We start from the raw sequence: 24,325 nt of genomic DNA, 5'->3' as shown, positions 1-24,325 counted from the left end.
ATCCAATGAAATATAAAATATCAGTGAAGAACAAAAACAAAAAAAGAAACTAATTGCCCATTTGCTATATTTTTTTGGAATTTGCAACCCCTTTGATATTACTTTTAAGATATACTGACCATACTCTTTGGCCAGGCTGGAATGCATCCCTCCTCGTCTTGAAAGATTTGTAGCCCAGTATGTCGGAGAAAACAAATAGGCCTAACTTGGGTATTCTTCAAAAAGAAATAGTGGGCTACGTATTTTCCCAAAGAAAAAACTGTTGGGCTGGTCATGTTGTTAGACGGGCCACAGAGACTGCACAACCTAGTTTATAGCCTGCTCCTCCGAACAAATCCTCAAAAAAGTTGTGCAATTCTCTCGTTAATTGACTATGCGTTGACAATGATGTGAGTCCCAGATATCAGCAGGGTGGATTAGAATAAAAAATGAGGGGTGCATCTGAGTAGTAAAAGAGGCGCTTTCTTGTGTTCAGAAGTGCACCTGGTGGGTCCGTACTATCATACTCACGACTACAGTCCTCTCCCGATGCACTATGTTGATAGGGCCGGACGGCGGCGCCACGGCGAGCGCACCAAGGCGGAGGATAAAGTGTTGTCGCCAATGTGTTGGGTTGGGTTAAACTATTTACGACGTTGACTACGATTTGCATGGGTCCGCTGGTTGCAGGAAGAAAATGGTGGGAGAAAGAAGAGTGGTCGCTATCATTGCCTAAGAATAATATCGACTGAATGTAACGACACTATCATAGGAAATAATATCCTCCTGTTAAATCATGAAAGTAATGAACTGGTGCATGAGCGTTTAGCTTTATTCATTTACTTATTTATGTTTAGGGGACCATGAGCATGTACCTGGGCCGGATTCATGTGAGAGCCTCCCTTCCAGTTAATTATGGGCTCCTCTATTGGGCCTTCATCAGTGGGCTACATGTTATCAACAAGTGGAAAATGTGTTCCATCCAAAAAATAGTATGCGCTACGTACGGTACAGGGTATTAAAGGATCAGACCATGCAATGACTTCCAAAACAATGTGTTTTTCATTCGAACAACACATTTATTCAACCAACAGACGAAATATACTACCAATTGTACATTGAAAATAGCAGTAGCAGCAACCAGGGCTGGGGGTGCAACAGAAGCAGTAAGCAGGCCAGAAGAGTAAATACGTAGCTCTCTCTTCCAAACGAAACATCAGCCATCATTACAAAAGGGCTACCAAAAAAGAACAAGTATATGCATCAAATTAAATAAAGATCCTACTACACTAGGTGTACGCATCTAACTAACTGGCTCAATTAGACGTTACAATTTATTAAGCTGTGGAGATTGGCTGACGGCATGAACCAGATGGGTGCCTGACGGGGGAAACTCCAGCCAGCAGGTCGAAGTCTAATACTTGCGACCCTTTGGGCTGTAGAGCGTGGTGGCACATACCAGGGTATGGTGCATGCAGAGACGCATGGTACGCTGTGTACACACAGTTTTGCCTGATGAACGAAACCGCGCTGCCATCATGATCCTTGCCGTCGATTATCTCCTGGTTAATCGGATAATTCAGTCCGAGAAACAGAGAGCGCGTACCAGGGCTACTTACCAGCCTCCAGTAAAAAAATCTTGAAGGCCCAGAGAAGTTGGGATCCTGCTCAAAGACCTTCCAGTGACCGTGATTGTATTATGTGAAACAACACGTCCGGTACGTGCAAACGATCATCAATCGTTCGCTGTCGTCTGATCGAGCCAGGAACCACCTGCAACTGCCATGCCGCTTTCTTTGAAAGGTTCTGGGATTAGGAAGGGGTAGGGACACTAGGCGGCCTACAACATCATATCAAGTTGGAGTCAAATAAAAAAGGGCTCTTAATGTAGTCAATCTTAAGAACCGCATGTTATGAGCATGAATATTTTTTCAATAATGTTGACAGTAATATAAGCAAGCCATCATGATATCATAGGAAAGTAACATACTGCTGTAACAGCCGTTTGTAGCGATTACTGGAGTAGGCCAGCAATAGGTCCAGCCATAGAAGGAGTCGACAGCGAAAATGAAGCCCTTGTGTTCAATGGAATCAGAGAACCATGGAGGATGTATGATCCTGCGATGGACGTGCAGATTTATCCACTTACCGTGGTGACCTATCAGATAGGCGAGACCACGGTTGAAGAACACAATTAGCCTGAAGTCTTTATAATTTGCAGATCTTGTGGGCACTTGGCAGATTACGACCTTGAGCAAATCAAACTTGGTATCATGTTGGCTACTGTAAGATTATGAGTTTTCTGGTCCACGGTGCCAAAGTAGTGCAGTGTTAATTGACGGAAGGGGGATCAATCGCCGGGTGTAGACATCCACGAGCATCCAGCTGCCGCGACCGTCGACGAGGACCATCCAAGACGTGTTCATGCCGACCCAGTACATACCATTAATGTAGTTGAGGGTGACGGGGATCGGATCGCAGTCAAGGGGGTTAATGCTCGACACCCTACGATCGCTATGTTGCGTGACACGCCGTTTCTGAAGATCAGGCGGCATCAGCAAGCAAGGAGCTGGGTTAAAAAGCTCCGGCCTAAGGGCTTTGAGTAAACGGTACAGCCCCGTCGAGCACGCGGCGAGCGGCATGGTACTGAGATTGTCCACACGCGAAACAATGAGCTTGATTACCTCTGTGGGGAGCGAATTCCAGCCACTCTTTCGGCGGACGCTGCTCGGTTCTGCCATTGTTAGTGCTTGGGTTTCGGAAGAGGGGGGAGGCGCCTTAGCGGGGATGGAAGATTGGACGATTATGTGCGGACAAAGATGGAGAAGCGAATATGTGATGTGGGAAGTGGACAGGTGATGATGACTACAGCACGCCGCTTGACTTACGAGGCACATACCAGCAGCGTAGGGTCATATCGATGCCAGACAACTTGCTTGAGTGACCACAGTAGTAGTACTCCCTACAGTACCTACTACTATGCCCTAGTTTGCATATAGAGTAGTAGTGGAGTAGGACTCTGCTCTACTACTAGCACCGGAGGAGTAGTATATTCTAATCTAAAATAGTTACAAACTTCAATGCCCGAGCGTGGAACGACTAAGAACCGCCATCAGTGCTAACTCCAATCCCCAGCAAACGTTCGCTGGGAGACATGGCAGTTGCAAACGCCTGCGACGTAGTTATAGTACGTGTGTAAGGGTGGCGGTTTTGTCAAATACTATGGCTTAAAAACAGGCCATCGTCGGATGGAAATATGACGGTTACGTGGGATTCGCCAAGATTGAGCTCGTGGCGAACAATCGCCAGATATCATTACTAACAAAGGTTAAAACACCCGGGGCTATAACTTGCACTGGCTGACCACTAACAATGATACTAACATAGTTGTAAAATGGTCAAAGACCGTGCCTATGTGGTGTTTGGAATTATATGAAAAAAAACTAGCAAGATGCCCGTGCATTGCACGGAACATCAAGATGCATTTTTTTACAAAACACCTATTGTGATTGACCCATGCAGGAGTAATCCCATGTGTAAAAACTAATGATATCTCGAGAATTTTATCAGAAAAATGGTATCTCAACCATTTCATCAAAAAAATGATATCTCGAGAAAGATGAGAGATAAGGTGAGGAGGAGTGGGGGGACCCGGAGTGGGGCGTGGTGGTGACAGGTGGTCGGACTGGGCGGAGGCATGGGGATGGACGGCGCCGGCAGCGGCCACCATGCCAGATTGTTCTAAAGACTTCCTTTTTTAATTGCTCAGCAATGAGGTTGTGGGAGATAAAGATGAACAAGGCAAGGCCTTATCTGTAAATGTGGAGAGAGGTGCGGGTATCTTTCGTAAAATTGTCATAGTTTGCTTTCTATCCATCAAATATAGATCAGACGGTCTATATTATAAGATAGCAGGCACAGCATCATCACCAACTCGGTTTTTTCTCTACTCCTATAAAAGACTCAGTTGGTGATGATGGCGTATCTGCCATCCGCCATTTCTTACCATTAGATCTGCATCTAACGGTCGTGATGTAAGTTGTGGCCTTCTGCAACAATTCCCACTTCTCTGCTCCAGTTTAAACAAAACTCCTTAGTATCTTGAAACCAACCACATTCCTCCCTTACCTCATCAAAACAGCCCAAAGAATATATTTGGAGTGAAACATAAGATATTTTTAGTGATATGTATATCAAAACTAAACAGTTTTCTTTCAAATTTGTGAATATGTATTATTCTACTTTGGATCCGTTGCAATGGACGGGCTCATTGCTATAAAGTTTTATCTCTTGCATCGTCCACAACGAACACCTGGTGTACTGGTCCGGGCCGGATGCTCGCAACGCGATGACCTGATTTCTAATTCTGTTCTAAACTTTAGTTTTTTATATATTTTTAATATATACTTCTTTCACTACTGTACTGGCAGTGGAACCCACAGAGTACTTACAATATAAGATTAAGGATGAATTTGTTTCTTTTTAACACTATACGAATCTATAGCCAGCCTGCAAGTCATGTACACTGTACTGACAGTGGAGCCCATAGAGTACTTAGAATACAAGATTAAGGATGCAATTAACTTTTTATAGAGGGAGAATCATACACACAATTAACTCAAATGGATTGGAGGTGACTATTATTCTCCAACGGCAACCGACAAATTTCCTCCCGCGGGCCGGAGTAGGTTTCTCGGTTTGCATGCTGGTTTAACGGAGGCGTTTGATGGAGGCGAGGAGGCCTGTTCAGCCGGGCGTGCAGTGGGCGGCGCAGTACTATTCGATTTGGCAGCTACTAGTATTATATAAAAGAAAGAAGAGTAGTAGAGATAGAGATAAGAGTAGAGATAGAGACTAGCGAGGAGCACCATCTACTGCTTCCTGTGCTACTCCTGCGCTCCATTCGGCGGTCACAACGTCCCCTACAGCCACTCCCTCCTGCGCTCCCGGCGGGCGCTGTTGAAATTTGGGGAGCGCACTCTTCCTCAACGACATGGGCGACGACTTCTTCCCCGACCTTAGCAACCTCTTCCTCAACGACATGGGAGACAACCTCAACGCCAACGGTGCTGCTCCCGTTGCACCGTATGTGTTTCTGTCCTTCATGTTCGAAATCATGGTAGAATTCATGTTTCTAGTCTGTGTCCTAGATTCGATCTGTTCATCTACTATGCTAGTCCACATGATTAGTTTAATCTATGTTATAGCCGTCATGATTTATTTTGTGCTTATTCGGATTAAATCTCGTAGTAACTTGCTCATATATTCAACTGGCGCAACGTCCCCTACAGCGCGCTTTGCTAGTGCTATGGGTGCACGTTGCCATTTTGGGGCTTGCCGGCGAGCCTCGTGCATCACCGCACGCAACTGTCTGTCGATCACTACTGGCCCGCGGCGGTGAACATCAAGTACAAGACATGCTACCCGTTCAACATGCCGGAGTCGCTGGAGGATCACTGCCACCTGCTAGTCTCAGAGGAGGACGGCAGCGTCTTCCTCTTGATCGTGGGCACCGGCGAGGCCTGCGCAGGTCGCCGCCCCGTCTTTGTAGTGTGCGTCAGGGACGACGCCTCTGACGTTGAAACTGACACGAGGCCGATGTATGGGTGCGTGCTCACTGTTACTGCCCCTCAGAGGTACGTGGGCGCCCACACCAACTCCATCACGCTGACTGGGACTGTGCCGAGCTCCGACGTTCCCGCCGATGTGGACATGGAAGGCGCATGGCATTATTTCCCCCCAGGATGGTGCACGGGGACTCCAAGGAGGTTCACCTGGACATATGCATTACCAAGTTAAATGTTGATCATTAGTCTTTTCTCAATGTAATCCGCTGTCTAAGCATGTGGAGACTTCTTATTTATATAGTATAGAACCTTCCATGCATGATCTTGCTCTATTAGAGTATCGCGCTTGAATAAAAGTGTATCCATTTATGGTTTAGTCTAGAATCTTCCATGTATGCTTTTGCTCCATTAGAGTTCTCGCTTGCCATTTATGAGATCAACTGAGAATTTTTACTACAGTACTGGTGAAAGACTTATGATGAACCATTTCTTACATCTCCTCTGCCCCCTTCAAGTCATCCTGATTTAATCCCTCCGTCTAGGTGTATAAGAGCATGGTTAATACTTAATAGTATAGCCAACTGTTGACTATAAGAAAGTGCCATGTCATCGGTAGCCAACATGTATAACAATCGATTCTCAAAAACTAATTCTTAAAGATCATTTCTTGCAAAACACAGTAAGTGTTATTTCTTCACAAGTTTTGGATGCAGGTTGAACAGTTGAATGCTTTTGTTTGCAAAAGATACTTTTTTTATCTATTTCACCTGGATGTTTGTGAGCTCTACAGATGAAATAATATCCGAAGAAACCTACCGATACCCGTTACAGATGAGATGACCCCCACATCCTTTGTCAAAATAAATAACTCCCCAATCAATGCATTTCACTGTTCCGTGCAACGCACGGGCACCTTACTATAGATTAGTACGACCATAAATTTAACTAACATTATATATAGTACGATAAATGCTCATGCATGTCACCTAAAATTATATCATTGAAAACTATGTTCAAATACAAATCCAACAATATAGTTTTTGTTGACATGCACTAACATTTTGTCAGTTAAATCTTCAGTCAAATTTAATGGGGGACTAATAAATCACGACTGATGTAGTACTCGTGTAGAGGACGGCGCTACACGGGAGTCTCACCCCGCTCGTGGCGCGGTAGTAAAGCCGTCATATCACAAAACCCCACCACTCCCCGTAATAAGTGGCCTGGTAAAATAAATGGACAAGCAACCATCACATCCCTCCGTCTTTTTTGCATTTCATCTCTCTGCATTTACTTTCTCTGGTTCATCCCGCACACTCGATCCCCAGCTACTACTCCTAGTATCCCTAGCTACTACTCCTAGTATCCCTAGCTACTACTCCTAGGGCCAGTTCATTTGCCGGCTTAAAAAATAAGCCGTCTCTTCCCCAGCTTTTCCCATAAGACTAGTCACAGTGGAGAGTAACATAAGGTGCCTCACTCATTTATTTGGGCATCTAAACTACTAGCAAGATGCCCGTGCGTTGCACGGAACATGAAGATGCATTTGTATGAGTAGTTTATCTTGTCAGAGAAAAGGATGAACGAGGGAAGGCCGTATCTGCAAATGTGGAGAGGAGTGCGGGTAAATTGTCATAGTTTCCTTCCTATCCGTTAGATATAGATCGGACGTCCTATATTGCAGGATGGCAGGCACACCATCATCACCAACTCTGTTTTTTTATAAGAGTAGAGACTAGTACCTCCGTCCTGGTTTATTCGTCACCATTGTAATTTGTGCTAAATTTTGACCAAAGATTTAAGTGATAAAATATTAGTGCATGTGACATGCATAAACATTTCATTAGTTAAATTTATGGTCAAAAGTTGACACAGATTACAATGGGGACCAATGAACAAGGACGGAGGTACTAGTTATGGGATTACTAATCTAGAAGCCAAAAAGAACTGCCCCTGGTACTCCTAGTAGCAGTACTCAAGTAGGAATTCCAATTGCGCGGCACAACTTGTTAGGCAAAAAATTCGATACAGGGTGTAGGAATCGGTTTGGGAATTTGCATGCCTTCCCGACTAGTGAGATACTCCGTAAAAAGTACGATAGAGAAATAACCACAGAGAAGAAAGCTAAAAGTAAGCAATCAAACGAGCATTTTTGCATTTGTTTTGCATTGAATCGTTTCACAAGCTTGACTAGTGGGTTTTTTACGCATCATAATGTTGAAACGTGCATTTGCACGTACATAAGTAATAGTAGTAGCACAGTCTGCAAGCATATATAGAGAGAGACGTGTAGTGCGATAATATATAGTAAAGTTAGTGCTATATGCACGTACTTACAAAATGCGTACGGATACACAAGGTTTCCAAACTTTTCCTTTTACATACTTAATTAAGGACGCTAATAATTCCTGAACGTTCGGGATATTTATCATTTACGTCCGAAAACTAATGAGATCGCCTTATGAAACTAAATTATATTCATAATAAAAGCAACGGCGCTCGCAGGAGCGCTTCCAGCGCGCCACGAGTGCCCTGGTGCGCGGCTGTTTCCCAGCGGGCCGGCACAACGCCTCTTCCTCAGCCTCGCAACTCACGAGGTGCTGATTGGTGGCTTGCCGGCGGGCGAGCGCGATCTCACTGGTGTGGTGATCCGGCACCAACAGGTACTCCTCCTCGCTGGAATCGTGCACCCGGTCCACGTATCGCCAAGCATAGATGAGGCGCTTGGGCCCAACTGCACTCAGGGCTTTGGCATGGGCGTCCTCCGCCAGCCTCACGGCCCTCACACGAGCCTTCTACCAAAGAGCCAATTACCTGACTCTCTCGGACGCGACATAGGCCAGCCAGGCAGCATGCCTCGCGGCGCGCTTCTCTTTCTCGGCCTTCTGCTCTGCCTCTATTTTGGCGCGCTCTGCCGGAGGCAAAGCCTCCCACAAGGCGACGTCAATTTCTTTCCAAAGCTCCTCAAGGCTGGGGGGCTCGTCGGGTGGCGCGGCGTTCTCCTCGTAGCGGGGAGCCGACGCGTCCTCCGACGTGCGTGTTGGCGAGACTGGGAACACCGACGCATCCACCTCGACGCGTCGCGGCAAGGAGCGGAACGCTGACTAGTCCAGGAGCGGAACGCTGACTAGTGGCGGCGAGGAACGGAACGGCGACGCGTGACCGTCCGCGTGGTGCAGCCAGGGGCGCCTAGGGCTTGGGAGGGGCGATGCCATGGTGATCGATGTGAAAGGGAGGGGGAGGAGATAGCGATGAAAGTGAGCGTTCTTCCGAATGTCATGGGAGGCGCGATATTTATAGCAAGCAATGGCACACCTATGTAAGATATGGATTGAGCTTCATTGACTTAACTGTAGGTGCAGTTGCGTCGCTGACATGTGGGCCAGATGCCTGTTGGGCCCACATGTTAGTGACCCAATGCACCTGCAGTTAAGTAACTGAAGCAGCGTCCCATAAGATATGTTGCGTAATTAACGTAACAGCAACGTGGGCATATTTGTTGGAGTAAATTATAGGGGAGGGAATGGGTGGAAATATTGCTGGTCACAATGGATTGGACGAGCGCGGGGGGGGAGAGTCATGCATGCAGATTTTTTCCACACGGGGTGGAGTGGTGGGACTGCCGGAGGGAGAAGGAGAGTCAAGCAGGCGTTCAGATTTCAAGGTGTACTAAATTATTGCATGCGATGATTAAGGCTAGCCATAGTGGTGGTACTCCCTCCTTTCCGGTTTATAGGGCTTAATTTAAAAATCTCTTCAACCAAGGTAGATGATGAATGGTGGAATTAATTCCATAATTTGCAAAAGTACTTAATTAGTACTCTCATTTTTACCGACGCATTAATTACACCACATGCATGCATGACCACTTAATGACCAAGAACTTCTACATGCGTTGGTGAGTTTTTTCTTCATCCTTGCATGCAGTGATTTAATACACCTTGAAATCTGAACATGTGATGGTAACTAGTAGAATTGAGACTTATAAAACGAAAAACAAACTTTTTGAGATGAGCCCTATAAACCTGAAAGGACTGGTATCATGCACACGGGAATAGCAAACATGCTGATGTGGCAAAAAATTCAAGAAGAGGGGGTTAGAGTAACATAGGTAGATACCATATCATGTTAACTACTATGCTACTTTGTGTCATGCATGGCACTATAAAGGTAGTCCCGTATCATACACTAGTATCATGCACATGATACTAATATATGATACTTTCTACTATGAGTAGCCTAAAGATAATATTAACTAATCTCTACTCTCTATCTCGACTCTTATCTCTACTCTTATCTATACTCCTATCTAGTATATGAATATCAAGGTATATCGACCATTGGATCTTTGTAATCCAACAGTTCACATTCGATTGCTTTGGATAGAGGACTATGTGGCTGCATATAGACCGTAGGATCGGCTAATCTAACGGTCCACCATGCAGGGATTCGCCGTCGGTGACCATCCTTGTGCTGCCAAACTGACACCGTGCATGCAGGCTCGCGATTCTTCCATACTGGGCACTGCTCCCTAGAAATCTCTGGCAGGCTCACGAGTAAACAAGTGCTGCCCTAGAGTGAATTACTACTTGCAAGATACTATACCAGGCAAGTACTACTACTAGGCGACGTGACGAGGGAGAAGAAAAGAACGCATGCAACATGCAGCCTCGGAACGGACAGATTAGAAATGACAAGTAGACTAGCTTAGTATGTGTTGTGACTAAATAGCTACGTATATATACTTCCCAAACTCACATAGGTTCTCAGGCATGCCAAAAACATTTTCTCATTTTTTTGGTTTGTTAAAAATTCACACATGTACTGTGATCTACATGTTTGCCGAACTGATATTTTTTATAAAATAATTATGAAGAATACATCCTCTGCAAAAATAAGAAGACTGTTCATGTTTATATGGATTTAAATAAGCTTTTTTGACCCCCTCATGCTTGTCATTTTTGTACTACATGCAAATGCAGTATATTTTTTTGGAAACTTTTTTTATGCTAAAGAACGCCTCTATTTGCATGCATGATTTTTCCGATCAATTTTTTGTGTTAGTAGCGTATTTACCTTTAGGGGAATATTACTAGCATATTTGAAAAAACAAATTGCTCCCCAGGGTGCCCGAGAATCAAAAAGGCTGCTTTGCTACTTTCTCTTATAAATTCATTTTACAAATATTATGGCCCAGTTTTTTCTTTATTTTCCCAATGCTTTTGTTGCGTAGACTTCTACTCATCAGACAAAGTAATCACTGTATGCATGCGCGTGTATGGACTTTACTTGAAAAAAGAATTTAAAAATTTCAACAATCTGGTTGTATATTGTATAAAAAAAGGCTGCAATCCTTCCCACCACACAACATTTCACAATGATCCTTAAATCTACACGTGCATGGCACGTGCCATGTACTAGTAAAAAGCAGAGTTGGTGATGATGGTGTGTCTACCATCCTGCAATATAGGCCGTCCGATCTATATCTAACGGATAGGAAGGAAACTATGACAATTTACCCGCACTCCTCTCCACATTTGCAGATAAGGCCTTCCCTCGTTCATCCTTTTCTCCCACAAGATCTTGATGTTCCGTGCAATGCACGGGCATCTTCCTAGTGCATGTAAAAATCTTTGTCATTTACTAGTGTTCATGCATGCATGCAATGCGATAATGCATTGGTAAACACATTTTTTTGTGAAGAACGACAACATTAATTGAGTACTTTTGCAGACTAGAAAACTATTCCACCATCTATCTTGGTAAGAGTAGGTGAAATTTTTGAATCGAGCCCTTTAAACTAGAAGAGAGGTAGTAGTACTCTAATAGCTAACCTTGTTGTGATGACTAGATAGGACATGACACGCATCTGGACGGAGGAACTAGTCTGCATTGTGCATATAAGTTTTGTCTTCTGTTCAAAAAAAGTTTTCTCTGAAGTCAATGTACCTCTACTTTGACCGAACTTATAGAAAAATGTATCAACATTCACAATGTCAAATCAATATTGTTATACTCATTATAAAACGTAGTTTCATAAAATATATATTTGGTATTGTAGATACCGATACTTTTAGTATAAATTTGGTCTAAAACATTGCAAACTTTGACTTGACACAAATCTTACACGGAGTAAAAAGGCAAAAAAATTGCTCATTTATAGCCGTCCGAAGTCTCAAAGGGCGCGACCACGCGAGGGAGGTGAAGGTCATGGGAGGCGTGACGGTTGACGGAATTAAGTGAAGTTACATCCACGCGCCGGCATGGCGCGCGAACACACAGAAGCTATACCGTCAGGCCTACGATATGGGTCTAGTAGACATGACATCTAGTGGCCCCCGCATAGTACTCGAGAACTCTTAGGGGGCATGCAGCCGTTTATCCACCGGGCAAGCCAACAACCCCACGCCGTTCGCACGCACTACTCGTCCCCGTCTTCTATCTTACAACAGTTCACTCCCAGTCTTGCCGTCCTTTCACATTACACCAGTTCAACTTCTCCCAACCAGCCCCCAAAATCCATGGCCTCCCAAATCTCCATGATCGCCACTGAGTACCAGGTTAGAGCCATCACTAGCGATGAGTTCATCGTCATCTACACCCGTAGATCCACGACGGTGGAAGCATGCCTTGCTCGCTTCCTATGCATGTTCAAAAGTTCAAAGGATGAGTGGGTCGCTGGGCTAGATGTTGAGTACACCACAGTCCTGGAAAGAGAGAAGATTCTAAAGGAGGCAGAGAAGAAGAAGCCCACCATGATCCAGGTTTGCGTAAATAACGTGTGCTTGGTCTACCACATATGCCATGCCGACGTTGAGTGCCAGGATTTTAAGAACTTCCTCAAGGACGAAAGAGTGAAATTCGTTACTTTAGACTTTACGAACGACAGGATTATCCTGGGTCGGATAGGCCGCGTTATAGGCCAGCCCTTCGATCTCCAGAAGGCAAGCCTGGTGCCCTCCTCTCAGCCTTCAATGTTGACCCTGGCAGCAGCCATGATTGATCCTTCGTACGCTCAACTGAAGAAACCTCACCACGAGTTTTATTATGCATGGGAATCAAAGACAATAGATGAAGATCACATCCTGACGCAGCAATGGATGCCTAACTTTGTTTAAATATCTACAAGGGTTGGATGAAGAAGCAGAGCCCAGTGTCCGGTTCAAGCAAAGAAGCGTTGCTGAAGAGGAAGAGGAAGAGGGACGAGGACGAAGTCGAGGACGTGGACTCAGACTCCGAGTAAGGTGGCAGTGTCGTCGCTCATGTTGGTTCTACTGCAGTGTCAAGCGGACTAGTTGCTTAGTTTTATTCCAGGGGTGTGTTGTGCTGAGCCCCTAGCAGAACTATGTTTATGTTCTTTCTCGTTATTTGAAATCTTTAGTACGTACAGTAGTACTGGTATGTCTTACTACTATTCTTCTTGTAGTTGGTACTACTGCTCGTATCTTCGTGTTCCTAATGTACTTAATATGTTCGTACTAGTAGTATAATTTGGGTCAGTCTATTTGTGAAAGAAGTTCGACGGAGCAAAGGAAGAAGACGGCAGAGAAGCTACCCTAGTATCTATATTAGGGTGGCAGGGTGGCCATGATCTATCTTATGAGTGTTGGGTGTGGAATGCAGTTCGCCAGAAAAAATGGATCGTGCCCGAGGTTAAACTGATGGCGGGGGTGGGGGAGCATGGCGATGGCAGGCGGTTCAGGTGCGGGAGGGGCGGCAGCGGTAGGTGGTTAGGCGTGTGGCGGGCTGGCGGCTCGATGCCTGAGAGAGAAGATGAACAGTGCATCAATTCAGAGGTTGAAGAAGCCCTTCTGGCCATCCATGTTGCATCCAACAGCTCACAAGAGTCGACTGACCCAAATTGCTCCTTCAGATTGCATGATCCATGTGGCATTCAAGGTCTCGAAGATAGATTCCGCGTCTGCACCCGGTTTGTGGGCTCGACGCGGGCGTGACCGGCTTCTGCCGTCACAGCCACCATGCGCGCCTCCTCCGCGCAGGCAGAGACAACAATGACACGCTAGCTCCTCCTCGCCGGCGTGCTGGAGCACGCGCTCGTCCTCCTCTTCGTACACTGCATGCATAGACGCGGCTCCACCAGCTGCTCACGTGCTTGGCAGTGCGGCGGCATCGCGAGGAGGGACTGCAGACGGCGTGAGCGGGCGAGCCTTCGGCTTCATGGCACAAGGATGGCGGCGACACGGCGTTGATGGGCGAGAAATGGTTGGCCGGAGCAGGCGGGCGCTGGCATGCGCAATGGCGGCGCCATATTGATGAGTGCGCATATGGGAGCTTAGTTTAGTTTTATATAGGGTTGGTCAAATTAAAAGAAAACAGTACTAGTACACGTAAACATTAGATTGAGGCAGCACTTATATTAGTTACCATAGCAACGATATGGAATCCTGTGCAAGCGCGTGCACCGCGGCCGTGCGGTCGATCGAACAGTGAGTCACCGTATCGCGCTCGAAGGACATCCACCAAACCTTTTGTGTGTGTGAAACAATCCCCGAATACTCCCTCCATTTCTTTTTAGTCTGCATATAAGGTTTGGTCAAAGTCAAGCTTTGTAAAGTTTGACTAACTTTATATTGAAAAATATCAACATTCATGGTATGAAAATCAATATTATCATATGCACCATGAAATGTATTTTCATACTATACAGTTTTAGTATTGTATTTGTTCATATTTTTTGATATAAATTTGGTCCAACTTTGTGTAGTGTGACTTTGACCAATTTTATACGCGGAGTAAGAAGAAACGGAGGGAGTATTACTAAACTTTTTTCCCTGGAAAAGTTCTTCACGCTAAAATATTTCCATATATTTGAATTTAGCTTCAGTTCGTGTTTATTTGGATTTGGACGTTTTAGGTGCACCCTAGTTTTTTATAATACTGATTTGGTGTGTGTGACTGCGAGAGAACGTGTGTATGTGTCCATATGTGTGTTGTGGCGGAAGGGCAATGTGGAGACAGTGTGCGTGTGATAGAGACATAGAGAGGTGTGAATGTGCAAATGATCATGCATGAGTGAGACATAGAGAGATGCTGATAGGTTGTGTATACATGAGAGAACGGTCTTCTATTTGTACTTGTGTGTGTGCGAGAGAGAGAGAGAGAGAGAGGAGCATCCGTAACACAACAACAATCTCTCTTGATTTGTCCATCCCTCGCACGATCGCATGTAACACATGCATCAACGCACACATTTTGACACCCTCACCCGGCCCCTGCCCACCTCAAGGCCTGCACATCGCTCTCTATCTCGCAAGCACAATCTCTTCGTGAAAACCCTATTTAGCATGTAGCTTTCCATCACATACACACACATTTCTCTCCATAGGTTTGATTTCTCTCAATATCTGACACACACACACACTCCCCCTCCCCTGAGCACACAATTCATCCCCATCCAAGGTTATATGGCGACCACTCTCGCTTGTGCTTCTCTGCACCCCAGCATGCACACCACCTCATTCTTCAAAGAGGGCATCGAGGAGATCGAAGACGGCGACCACACTGCACTAGAGAATGCGGGGCCATTTGGAAGCAGGATGATGTGACGACGGCTGACTGACTCCTCCCCCCTCTCTCTCCTGCACAAAATTACCAATCCCTCTCTCTCCCGCACGAAATTATCAATCCCTCAACCCACCCCTCTCGTCCATGTTTTTCCAGCTCTCTCATGAAACCTGTTGTCTCTTCTCCTTCCACGTGTACAAAATCCGGATGCACACGCATCTCACATATATTACATGTCTCCATCTTTCTCACAGACCTAACTTCTTTCTCTCTCTTTCTCTCTCTCTATCTCTATCTCTCTCTCTCTCTCTCGTTAGGTTTGTCTCCTACTCTCTCGCCCACATACATACAATCTTTCCGCCCTATCTGCTCCATCTTCGCAAGCTCTCTCTACACGTTTCATTCACACATTGGGATGTGCTCAAAATGTTGCTTTTATAATGGATGATGTAGATTTATGGTTGTTTTTGTTGCATCCTACAAAGTAATAACTATGAAATGCGTTTAGATTTTCATTTGACTGGGATTATGTGAGTTTGAGCATATTGTGAATTACTATAGACCTCGTATACATCTTGGAATTCAACAATGATTGTAATTATTGAATTGTATAGACCACTACATTCGAAGTCAGTAGCCTAATATATTTATTTCACAATTACAACAAATGATTAATTCACTACAAACTAAGAAAACAAATGTGAACTCCCTCCGTTTTTATTTAAGTCCGCGTATTAGCATTGGTCAAAGTCAAGTTTTGTAAACTCTCACAAAGTTTATAACAAAAAATATTAACATATACAATAACGAATAAATACCATTAGATTCATTATTGAATGTACTTTCACATCATACATATTTGTTATGGTAAATGTTTATATTTTTCTATAAACTTGGTCAAACTTTAGGAAGTTTGACTTTGGTCAAACCAAATATGCAGAGTTAATAAAAATGGACGGAGTACTAGTCGTTACTAGTACTACTCGCTAGTTGCTTAGCCCAATCACCCAAACATGCCACACGGGGAGTACAGTGTCACAAAAATTTGAGGTCGGCGGGAAAATCTCCCGCGACCCTGATTCGAGCAGTGCGAAGTTACCATCATACCCTTCGGAATAGGCCTATGGATGACGCTTGGTAGGGGGCTATTCTGGTAACTTCAGGTTCACCCTACCCAGTCAACCCCACCCCGGCACCCAGAGTAGTACACCTGAATACATCCCATTTTCTATCCCCACCACAAAATAGACTTCTCCACGGCACCGCAACCTTCGTTCTCCTCCCCTTCTACATCGGCGCACTCATCCACCGCAGCGCATCTGCCTCATCGACGCCGTCGTACGCCACACTGGAGCCGGTCCACCGTCATCATTGTACACGGAGCCTCTTCCCCGGCACCATCTTCCACGGTCTTGAATCTGCTTCCCAGAAGCCGACGCCAAGCGCAGAAGCACCATCGCTGTGGACAATGAACTGACTCCCGTTTCCGACCATGATGCACAGAGGCCACCGCGACCATCGTACTCCTCCTCGATTGGTAATATGTGTATTGAATCTCTTAGCAGTACATGTGCAGTTCCAATTTTGTTCATACCTGCACTTCAATTTCCTGGATGCTATTTTCCCCGTAAAAGTAATTGGTTATAGCCACCATTATCCAACAGAATATCAACTTGTAATTGTGTGTCGCTCCCGTATCGCGCTGTGCTTGGGTAGGTTCTTCATCTGCAACCAGTAGTGTGGCAAATGATTGAAAGTTCTTTAGAACTAGCAAGATGCCCATGCGTTGCATGAAACATCGAGATGCATTTGTATGAGTAGTTTATATTGTGGGAGAAAAGGATGAACAAGGGAAGGTCTAATTTGCAAATGTGGAGAGGGGTGTGGGTATCTTTCTGCAAAATTGCCATAGTTTCCTTCCTATCTGTCGGATACAAATCGGACGGCCTATATTGTAGGATGGCAGGCACACCATCATCACCAACTCTGTTTTTTATAAGAGTAGAGATAAATATTAAATATAAAATAAATATAATAGTAGAGAAGAGAGTAGAGATAGTAGGGACGTCAGGAAAGGATCGCGCGCGCGCGCGCGGGAAAAAGCGGTCGGGCGCGCGCTAGTTTTGGTGCGATGCGTCCAGCGCTTTATAAAATCCAACGCCCTCCCACCGCTCTGTGCCTTGCCACCGCTCTCTCCCTGCTGTGTGCGTCGCCACCGCTCTCTCCCTGCTCTATGCCTCACAACCGCTCTCTCCCCGCTCTTTCTCGCCTCGCCGCCACCGCGCCACCATGCCGCCGCGTCGCCGGGAAACATGGGGATACCGCGGCGTCCGCGTGCGCCCCTCCGACGGCTTCTCTGCCGAGATCCGGTTCCGCGGGATGTTCCTCGGCCTCGGCACTTTTGACACTGCCCACGAGGTTGCCCACGTGTATGATGCGGTGACGTGGCCCCTCTGGTGGCCTCATAGAACATTGAACTTCCCCAACGTGCCGATGCGGGAGCGGGCGCAGGAGCTCGCGCCTCTGCTGTGGCTTATCACCGATGAGGATCGTCGCGACAACCGGAGGTGGGAGCACCGTCTCGGCATCGCCGAGATGGACGAGGAAGCCATGGCACTATGGCGCCGACACTTCCTGCATGACATCATCGACGAGCGCGAGTTCTACGCACAAAGGAGGGCGGAGAGGGAGAAGAGGAGGGCGGAGCGAGCCGCCTATCGCGAGGACAAGCATACACGAAAAGCGGCCACTCAATTCAATATGAGGCTAGGAGCAGCGTCGCCCTGGGACTCCGACGATGATCGGTATCTTCACACCTACATTGAGACATCGGAGGAGGACATCACCGAGGAGTCGGATGACGAGGAGTAGTTGAACTATCTATTTTTTATCTATCTATGCTATATCTATGCTGAGAACTATCTATGTATCTACTCTCTAGTCTCTACTCTCTATCTCTACTTCTCTATCTCAGCACTCCAGGCCCGCAAAAACTGGCTATTCCGGCGCTGTAAATGCTTTTTTAAAGAGCCGCGTGTTGCGCTTCTGTTGGAGATGCTCTAACATGGCAGACGAGTGCTTTAATGTTGCCCACAAGATGCATGAGTATTCCTAGTATATTTTTCTTGTCATGTTGATATTTTAAAACCACGGGTGCGAACATGCAGAGGAGCAATGAAGACCAAACGGGATATTGGGGACATCTTCAAGAAGCGTGGCAAGTTAAAGAGGAGCTGCATTGAACCTGTAAAACGAGCTTTGGTAAGTAACACCCTTTCAATTACTTTCATTTAGCCTCGTGGTCTTCGATGTGTATATGTTGCAGTTTCTGTTTCTCTTAGGCTCATGTTCTTCGATGTGTAATAAGAAGAGTCTTAATCGTCCTAATGCTTTCATTTTTTAGCTTGATGTGGGAAGTGGGTGTTCTCACCTTGGAGTCTGTTTTTATATTTTTCCTTTTGAATTCACTTCTCTGAGTCCTGTTTATCTGGCTTCTACTAAATAGATCTGGGTTGCCCTGAGTATTGATCTAAAAAAGAAGTAACTTCATGTCAGGATGTACTTCATGCGAGGAGGGAAGTATGGTCAACCTCGAGATCATGTTTCCAAAATGAGGCTGGATTACACACAAGGTGCCCGTTCCTTAATGATGCTGGATTAGACACAAGGTGCAAATTCCCACATGATGCTGGATTACACACAAGCCAGGTGGAGTCGTCAACTGTTCGTGTCCTCGTGGCTCTAGTAAAGGCTGAAAGAAAGCGTGCAGCAGCCCTTGAGAATGTAGCTGAGTTCCTGAAGAAGCGAAAAGAGCAATCAGATGCTCTCTTCACCCAAGCAAAAGAAGACATGGAAGAAGCCAGAAAGAAGCTAGCAGAGGCAGAGCAGGCTAGGCGTCTCTTGCTATCTAAAACTGTTGTCAATACAAATTTTCCTTCATAATAGCTAGGTTCATATGTTTATCCAGTCAACATGCCAGTTGTGATGTCCGTGCATCTACTGATGGGGCACAAAATAATTTTTTTCGGGTAATGTAATAATAGCAATTACTTTCCAAACAATAACAGACAAAGCATTGGACATGGTATAGTTAACGCGCAAGCCCAACATTCCAAGTTCAACTTCCACATCAAAGTCATGTTCACAGATAACTGCACATTCATAGATAATGTCCACAACCATGATTCACTTCAAAGCCAAAAAAAATTTGAGGAGAGTTATAAATAAAGAAAAACCTCTAGTTCCTACTACCAGTGCGAGCACAAGAGGTCAAGACCATGCATAATTAATTATATTTTGGTCATTTTGGACTAATCGCGAATAACTTCTTGAAGCAGGTATATCTCTAATGCCGGCCGCAGTTGGGGTCCATGATGTTTTGAGCCAAACCGGGAAACACACCGGGTGTCTATGTCGGCGACGCGGTGGTCGTAGCATTCGTGGGTTCAGAGTGGCGGCAGCTCCCGTGGTCTACTATTCCTCGGTGTCGACGGTGGCCACAAATGTGTTGGCCACCTCCGCCAGCATGTCACGATCCCGCCAATGTTTGCGTCGGATGGCGCGGCCAACCACAGTGCACTGGACGCCATGGTCCCCCGTGTGCCGGCATGCAGCAACTGGCCACTCCTCTGCGAGTAGGCTTGGAGCGTCGAGTTGATGCACCAGGGGCCAGCTTGGACCGGCGGCTTGCAACTCCGCTTGCCCGCCTGCAGCCTCGCCTATGGTACTAACGGCCTGGGGCGTGGAGGGAGGTGGGGTAGCGAGTTGCCTATCTTGTCGGAGCACCCAGCCGGCTTTTATGCCAGAGAACTCGTCTTCCGGCTCACCGGATGCTATGGAGAGTGTGCAGAAAATGGTGCAAGGAGGATATGGGGAGCAACGGTGTGGTGCGGTTCTTGCGAGGCGTCTGGCCTCGTTTAAATAGCGAGCGGACGAGAGGAGCCAACCGACGTTGTGTTCTAAAATGCCGGCCGGCTCACGGAAGGACATGTGGCCGGCACACGCGCGGATTCAATGGAGGCAGGTGGGGTAGTCTGAAGCTGGTTGCATGCGGCGAGGAAGCGTGTTCAGCCTGGCCTGCAGCGAGTGGACCCCTCTTAGCCGGCGCGCCGGTTCAATGCCTGCGCTATGAGAGGTCGCATCCGTGTCAGAGCAATCACTCCCTCCAGTCCTTTTTTGTTTGGGTATAACAAAATCTTGTTTTCCATTCACATTTTACAAGTAAAATTCGTGGACAAACTTTGACCCAAAATACGATGGGGACTAGTAAACCAGGAGGGAGGTAGTAGTTTTTTTATCAAAGAAGGGCTTCCCCTTTCGATTTTCATTACTGAAAACCAACATCAAAAACATAGTATTTGCCCTAGAACTACCAGGTTCAACATTTCCCAACGTAAACCCATACAACCATGCGCCAAGGAGGTAGTAGTTATGAATTCCATTTTCGCTCCATACCAATTGTTCTAAAAGCTACTTAGTACTTATAACGCGCCATTGAAAATCAGAACTATTACGCCGCTAAAAAATGATATTTTAAACATGGCTACTCGATCAGTGGCAACTGGCGAGCCACCGCCTCTAGGTCGTTCACCTGTGGTCCCGACCATCAACTTCTACGGATCAAATTATCACACGAGCTGACTATTCCTACAAAGGTGCACTCCACCACGTACCCGGTACCCGCGCATGCAGTAATCGTGCACCTAGGGTTTTAGGGTTTATTTGTTACGTACCTCTCATGTGTGCGAGACGGCGAGAGACCGACTGCATGCTTGCGCCTCTTCTCTTCATATATGTACTCCACCGTTTGTCTGGTGTCCAAAAAATTATACAGTAGTAATAACTACTAGCAATGTGCCAATGCGTTGCCACACGATCAAAGTAGATTAATACATATTCACCGATTTGATAGAAAAAAGAGTCTAGTTTTGAAATACGTATATCTCTAAAAATATGTTATGTTTCACTCAAAATATATTCATTTGGCGGTTTTCATGAGATAAGGGACGAATGTTGTTGGTTTCAAGATTCGAGAAGTGGTATATCTCTAATTCCTACTCTTACTAGCAAGATGCCCATGCATTGCACGGAACATCAAGATCTTGTGGGAGAAAAGGATGAACGAGGGAAGGCCTTATCTGCAAATGTGGAGAGGAGTGCGGGTAAATTGTCATAGTTTCCTTCCTATCCATTAGATATAGATCGGACGGCCTATATTGCAGGATGGCAGGCACACCATCATCACCAACTATGCTTTTTATAAGAGTAGAGATAAAAACAGAGTTGATGATGATGGTGTGCTTGCCATCCTGCAATATAGGTCGTCCGATTTATATCTGACGGATAGGAAGGAAACTATGGCAATTTTGCAAAAAGATACCCATACCCCACTCCACATTTTAAAATAAGGCCTTCCCTCATTCATCCTTTTCTCCCGCAAGATAAACTACTCATATAAATGCATCTTGATGTTCCGTGCAATGCATGGGCATCTTGCTAGTTGTTGCGAAAAATCCATGTGTGTGTGTGTTGTGTGTGTGAGAGAGAGGGAGAGAGGAGGAGGATGGAGTGCGTGTGTGACAAAGACACAAAGAGTGTGTGTGCGAGAGGTATCAGCTTAGAATGAGGCGATAGTGTGTGTGCACGATCGAGAGGGTGTGTCTCAAGAAGGGGCAAAAAATCTACATAGATACAAGGAGCGCGAGAGAGACATGTACGCGATAGTGGAAGCACGAGTGTGCGGGTGTATAAACCTATCTGGAGGCTAGTCGATCAATGTTTGTGAGAGAAATACGAGTCGGTGGTGCGAAAGCGAGAGTTTTGTGTGTGTGTGAGAGAGAAACGGTAGTCGGGAAGGAGAGTGGAAGCAGGAGTTGTGTGTGTGTGTGTGAGAGGGAGAGGGGGATTTTTCTGATCAGTAAACAAATGAATAATGTCATTTTTATAACTGGGATGGAGATGGAAAGGAGACCGCAACAAACGTTGTGTCTGCGGGAGAGAAATTTAGTGGTATGAGTCATATCTAGAGATATACAGTGTGTGTGAGTGAACCCCATAGAGAGAAATACAAAGTGAAAGACGAGTGAGAGTGTGTGTTGCGGTGAAAAAGAAAGCCTTACCTAGTGATACCAGAGAACGGTAGAGACGTGAGAGGTAATGAAAACCGTGTAATGTATAATGATAAGGAGAGTGTGACACTGCTACCTCTTGAGCACTGCGTTGGTTTTCCCTTGAAGAGGAAAGGGTGATGCAGCAAAGTAGCGTAAGTATTTCCCTCGGTTTTTGAGAACCAAGGTATCAATTCAGTAGGAGGCTACGCGGGAGTCCCTTACACCTACACAAAACAAATAAATCCTCGCAACCAACGCGATAAGGGGTTGTCAATCCCTTCACGGTCACTTACGAGAGTGAGATCTGGTAGATATGATAGGGTAATATGTTTGGTATTTTATGATAAAGATGCAAAGTAAAATAAAAGCAAAGGAAATAACTAAGTGTTGGAAGATTAATATGATGAAGATAGACCCGGGGGCCATAGGTTTCACTAGTGGCTTCTCTCAAGAGCATAAGTATTTTACGGTGGGTGAACGAATTGCTGTTGAGCAATTGACAGAATTGAGCATAGTTATGAGAATATCTAGGTATGATCATGTATATAGGCATCACTTCCGAGACAAGTAGACCGACTCCTGCCTGCATCTACTACTATTACTCCACTCATCAACCGCTATCCAGCATGCATCTAGAGTATTAAGTTCATAAAAACAAAGTAACGCCTTAAGCAAGATGACATGATGTAGAGGGATAAATTCATGCAATATGATAAAAAAAACCATCTTGTTATCCTCGATGGCAACAATACAATACGTGCCTTACTGCCCCTACTGTCACTGGGAAAGGACACCGCAAGATTGAACCCAAAGCTAAGCACTTCTCCCATTGCAAGAAAGATCAATTTAGTAGGCCAAACCAAACTGATAATTCGAAGAGGCTTGCAAAGATAACCAATCGTACATAAAAGAATTCAGAAGATTCAAATATTGTTCAAAGATAAACTTGATCATAAACCCACAATTCATCGGTCTCAACAAACACACCGCAAAAGAAGATTACATTGAATAGATCTCCACGAGAGAGGGGGAGAACATTGTATTGAGATCCAAAAAGAGAGAAGAAGCCATCTAGCTACTAACTATGGACCCGAAGGTCTGAGGTAAACTACTCACACTTCATCGGAGGGGCTATGGTGTTGATGTAGGAGCCCTCCGTGATCGATGCCCCCTCCGGCGGAGCTCCGGAACAGGCCCCAAGATGGGATCTCGTGGGTACAGAAGGTTGCGGTGGTGGAATTAGGTTTTTGGTTCCGTATCTGATCGTTTGGGGGTACGTAGGTATATCTAGGAGAAGGAGTACGTCGGTGGAGCAACAAGGGGCCCACGAGGGTGGAGGGCGCGGCCTGGGGCGGTAGGAGCGCCCCCCTACCTCGTGGCCTCCTCTTTTGTTTCTTGACGTAGGGTCCAAGTCTCCTGGATCATACTCGTTCTGAAAATCACGTTCCCGAAGGTTTCATTCCGTTTGGACTCCGTTTGATATTCCTTTTTTGTGAAACTCTGAAATAGGCAAAAAACAGCAATTCTGGGCTGGGCCTCCGGTTAATAGGTTAGTCCCAAAAATAATATAAAAGTGAATAATAAAGCCCAATAATGTCCAAAACAGTAGATAATATAGCATGGAGCAATCAAAAATTATAGATACATTGGAGACGTATCAAGCATCCCCAAGCTTAATTCCTGCTCGTCCTCGAGTAGGTAAATGATAAAAATAGAATTTTTGATGCGGAGTGCTACTTGGCATAATTTCAATGTAATTCTTCTTAATTGTGGCATGAATATTCAGATCCGAAAGATTCAAGACAAAAGTTTAATATTGACATAAAAATAATAATACTTCAAGCATACTAACTAAGCAATCATGTCTTCTCAAAATAACATGGCCAAAGAAAGTTATCCCTACAAAATCATATAGTCTGGCTATGCTCTATCTTCACCACACAAAGTATTTAAATCATGCACAACCCCGATGACAAGCCAAGCAATTGTTTCATACTTTTGACGTTCTCAAACTTTTTCAATCTTCACGCAATACATGAGCGTGAGCCATGGACATAGCACTATATGTGGAACAGAATGGTGGTTGTAGAGAAGATAGTCTCACATCAACTAGGCGTATCAATGGGCTATGGAGATGCCCATCAA

The sequence above is a fragment of the Aegilops tauschii genome, chromosome 7 (assembly GCF_002575655.3).
Source record: "Aegilops tauschii subsp. strangulata cultivar AL8/78 chromosome 7, Aet v6.0, whole genome shotgun sequence".
Classification (NCBI taxonomy): Eukaryota; Viridiplantae; Streptophyta; class Magnoliopsida; order Poales; family Poaceae; genus Aegilops; species Aegilops tauschii.
Note: the sequence above shows the minus strand (reverse complement) of the source record.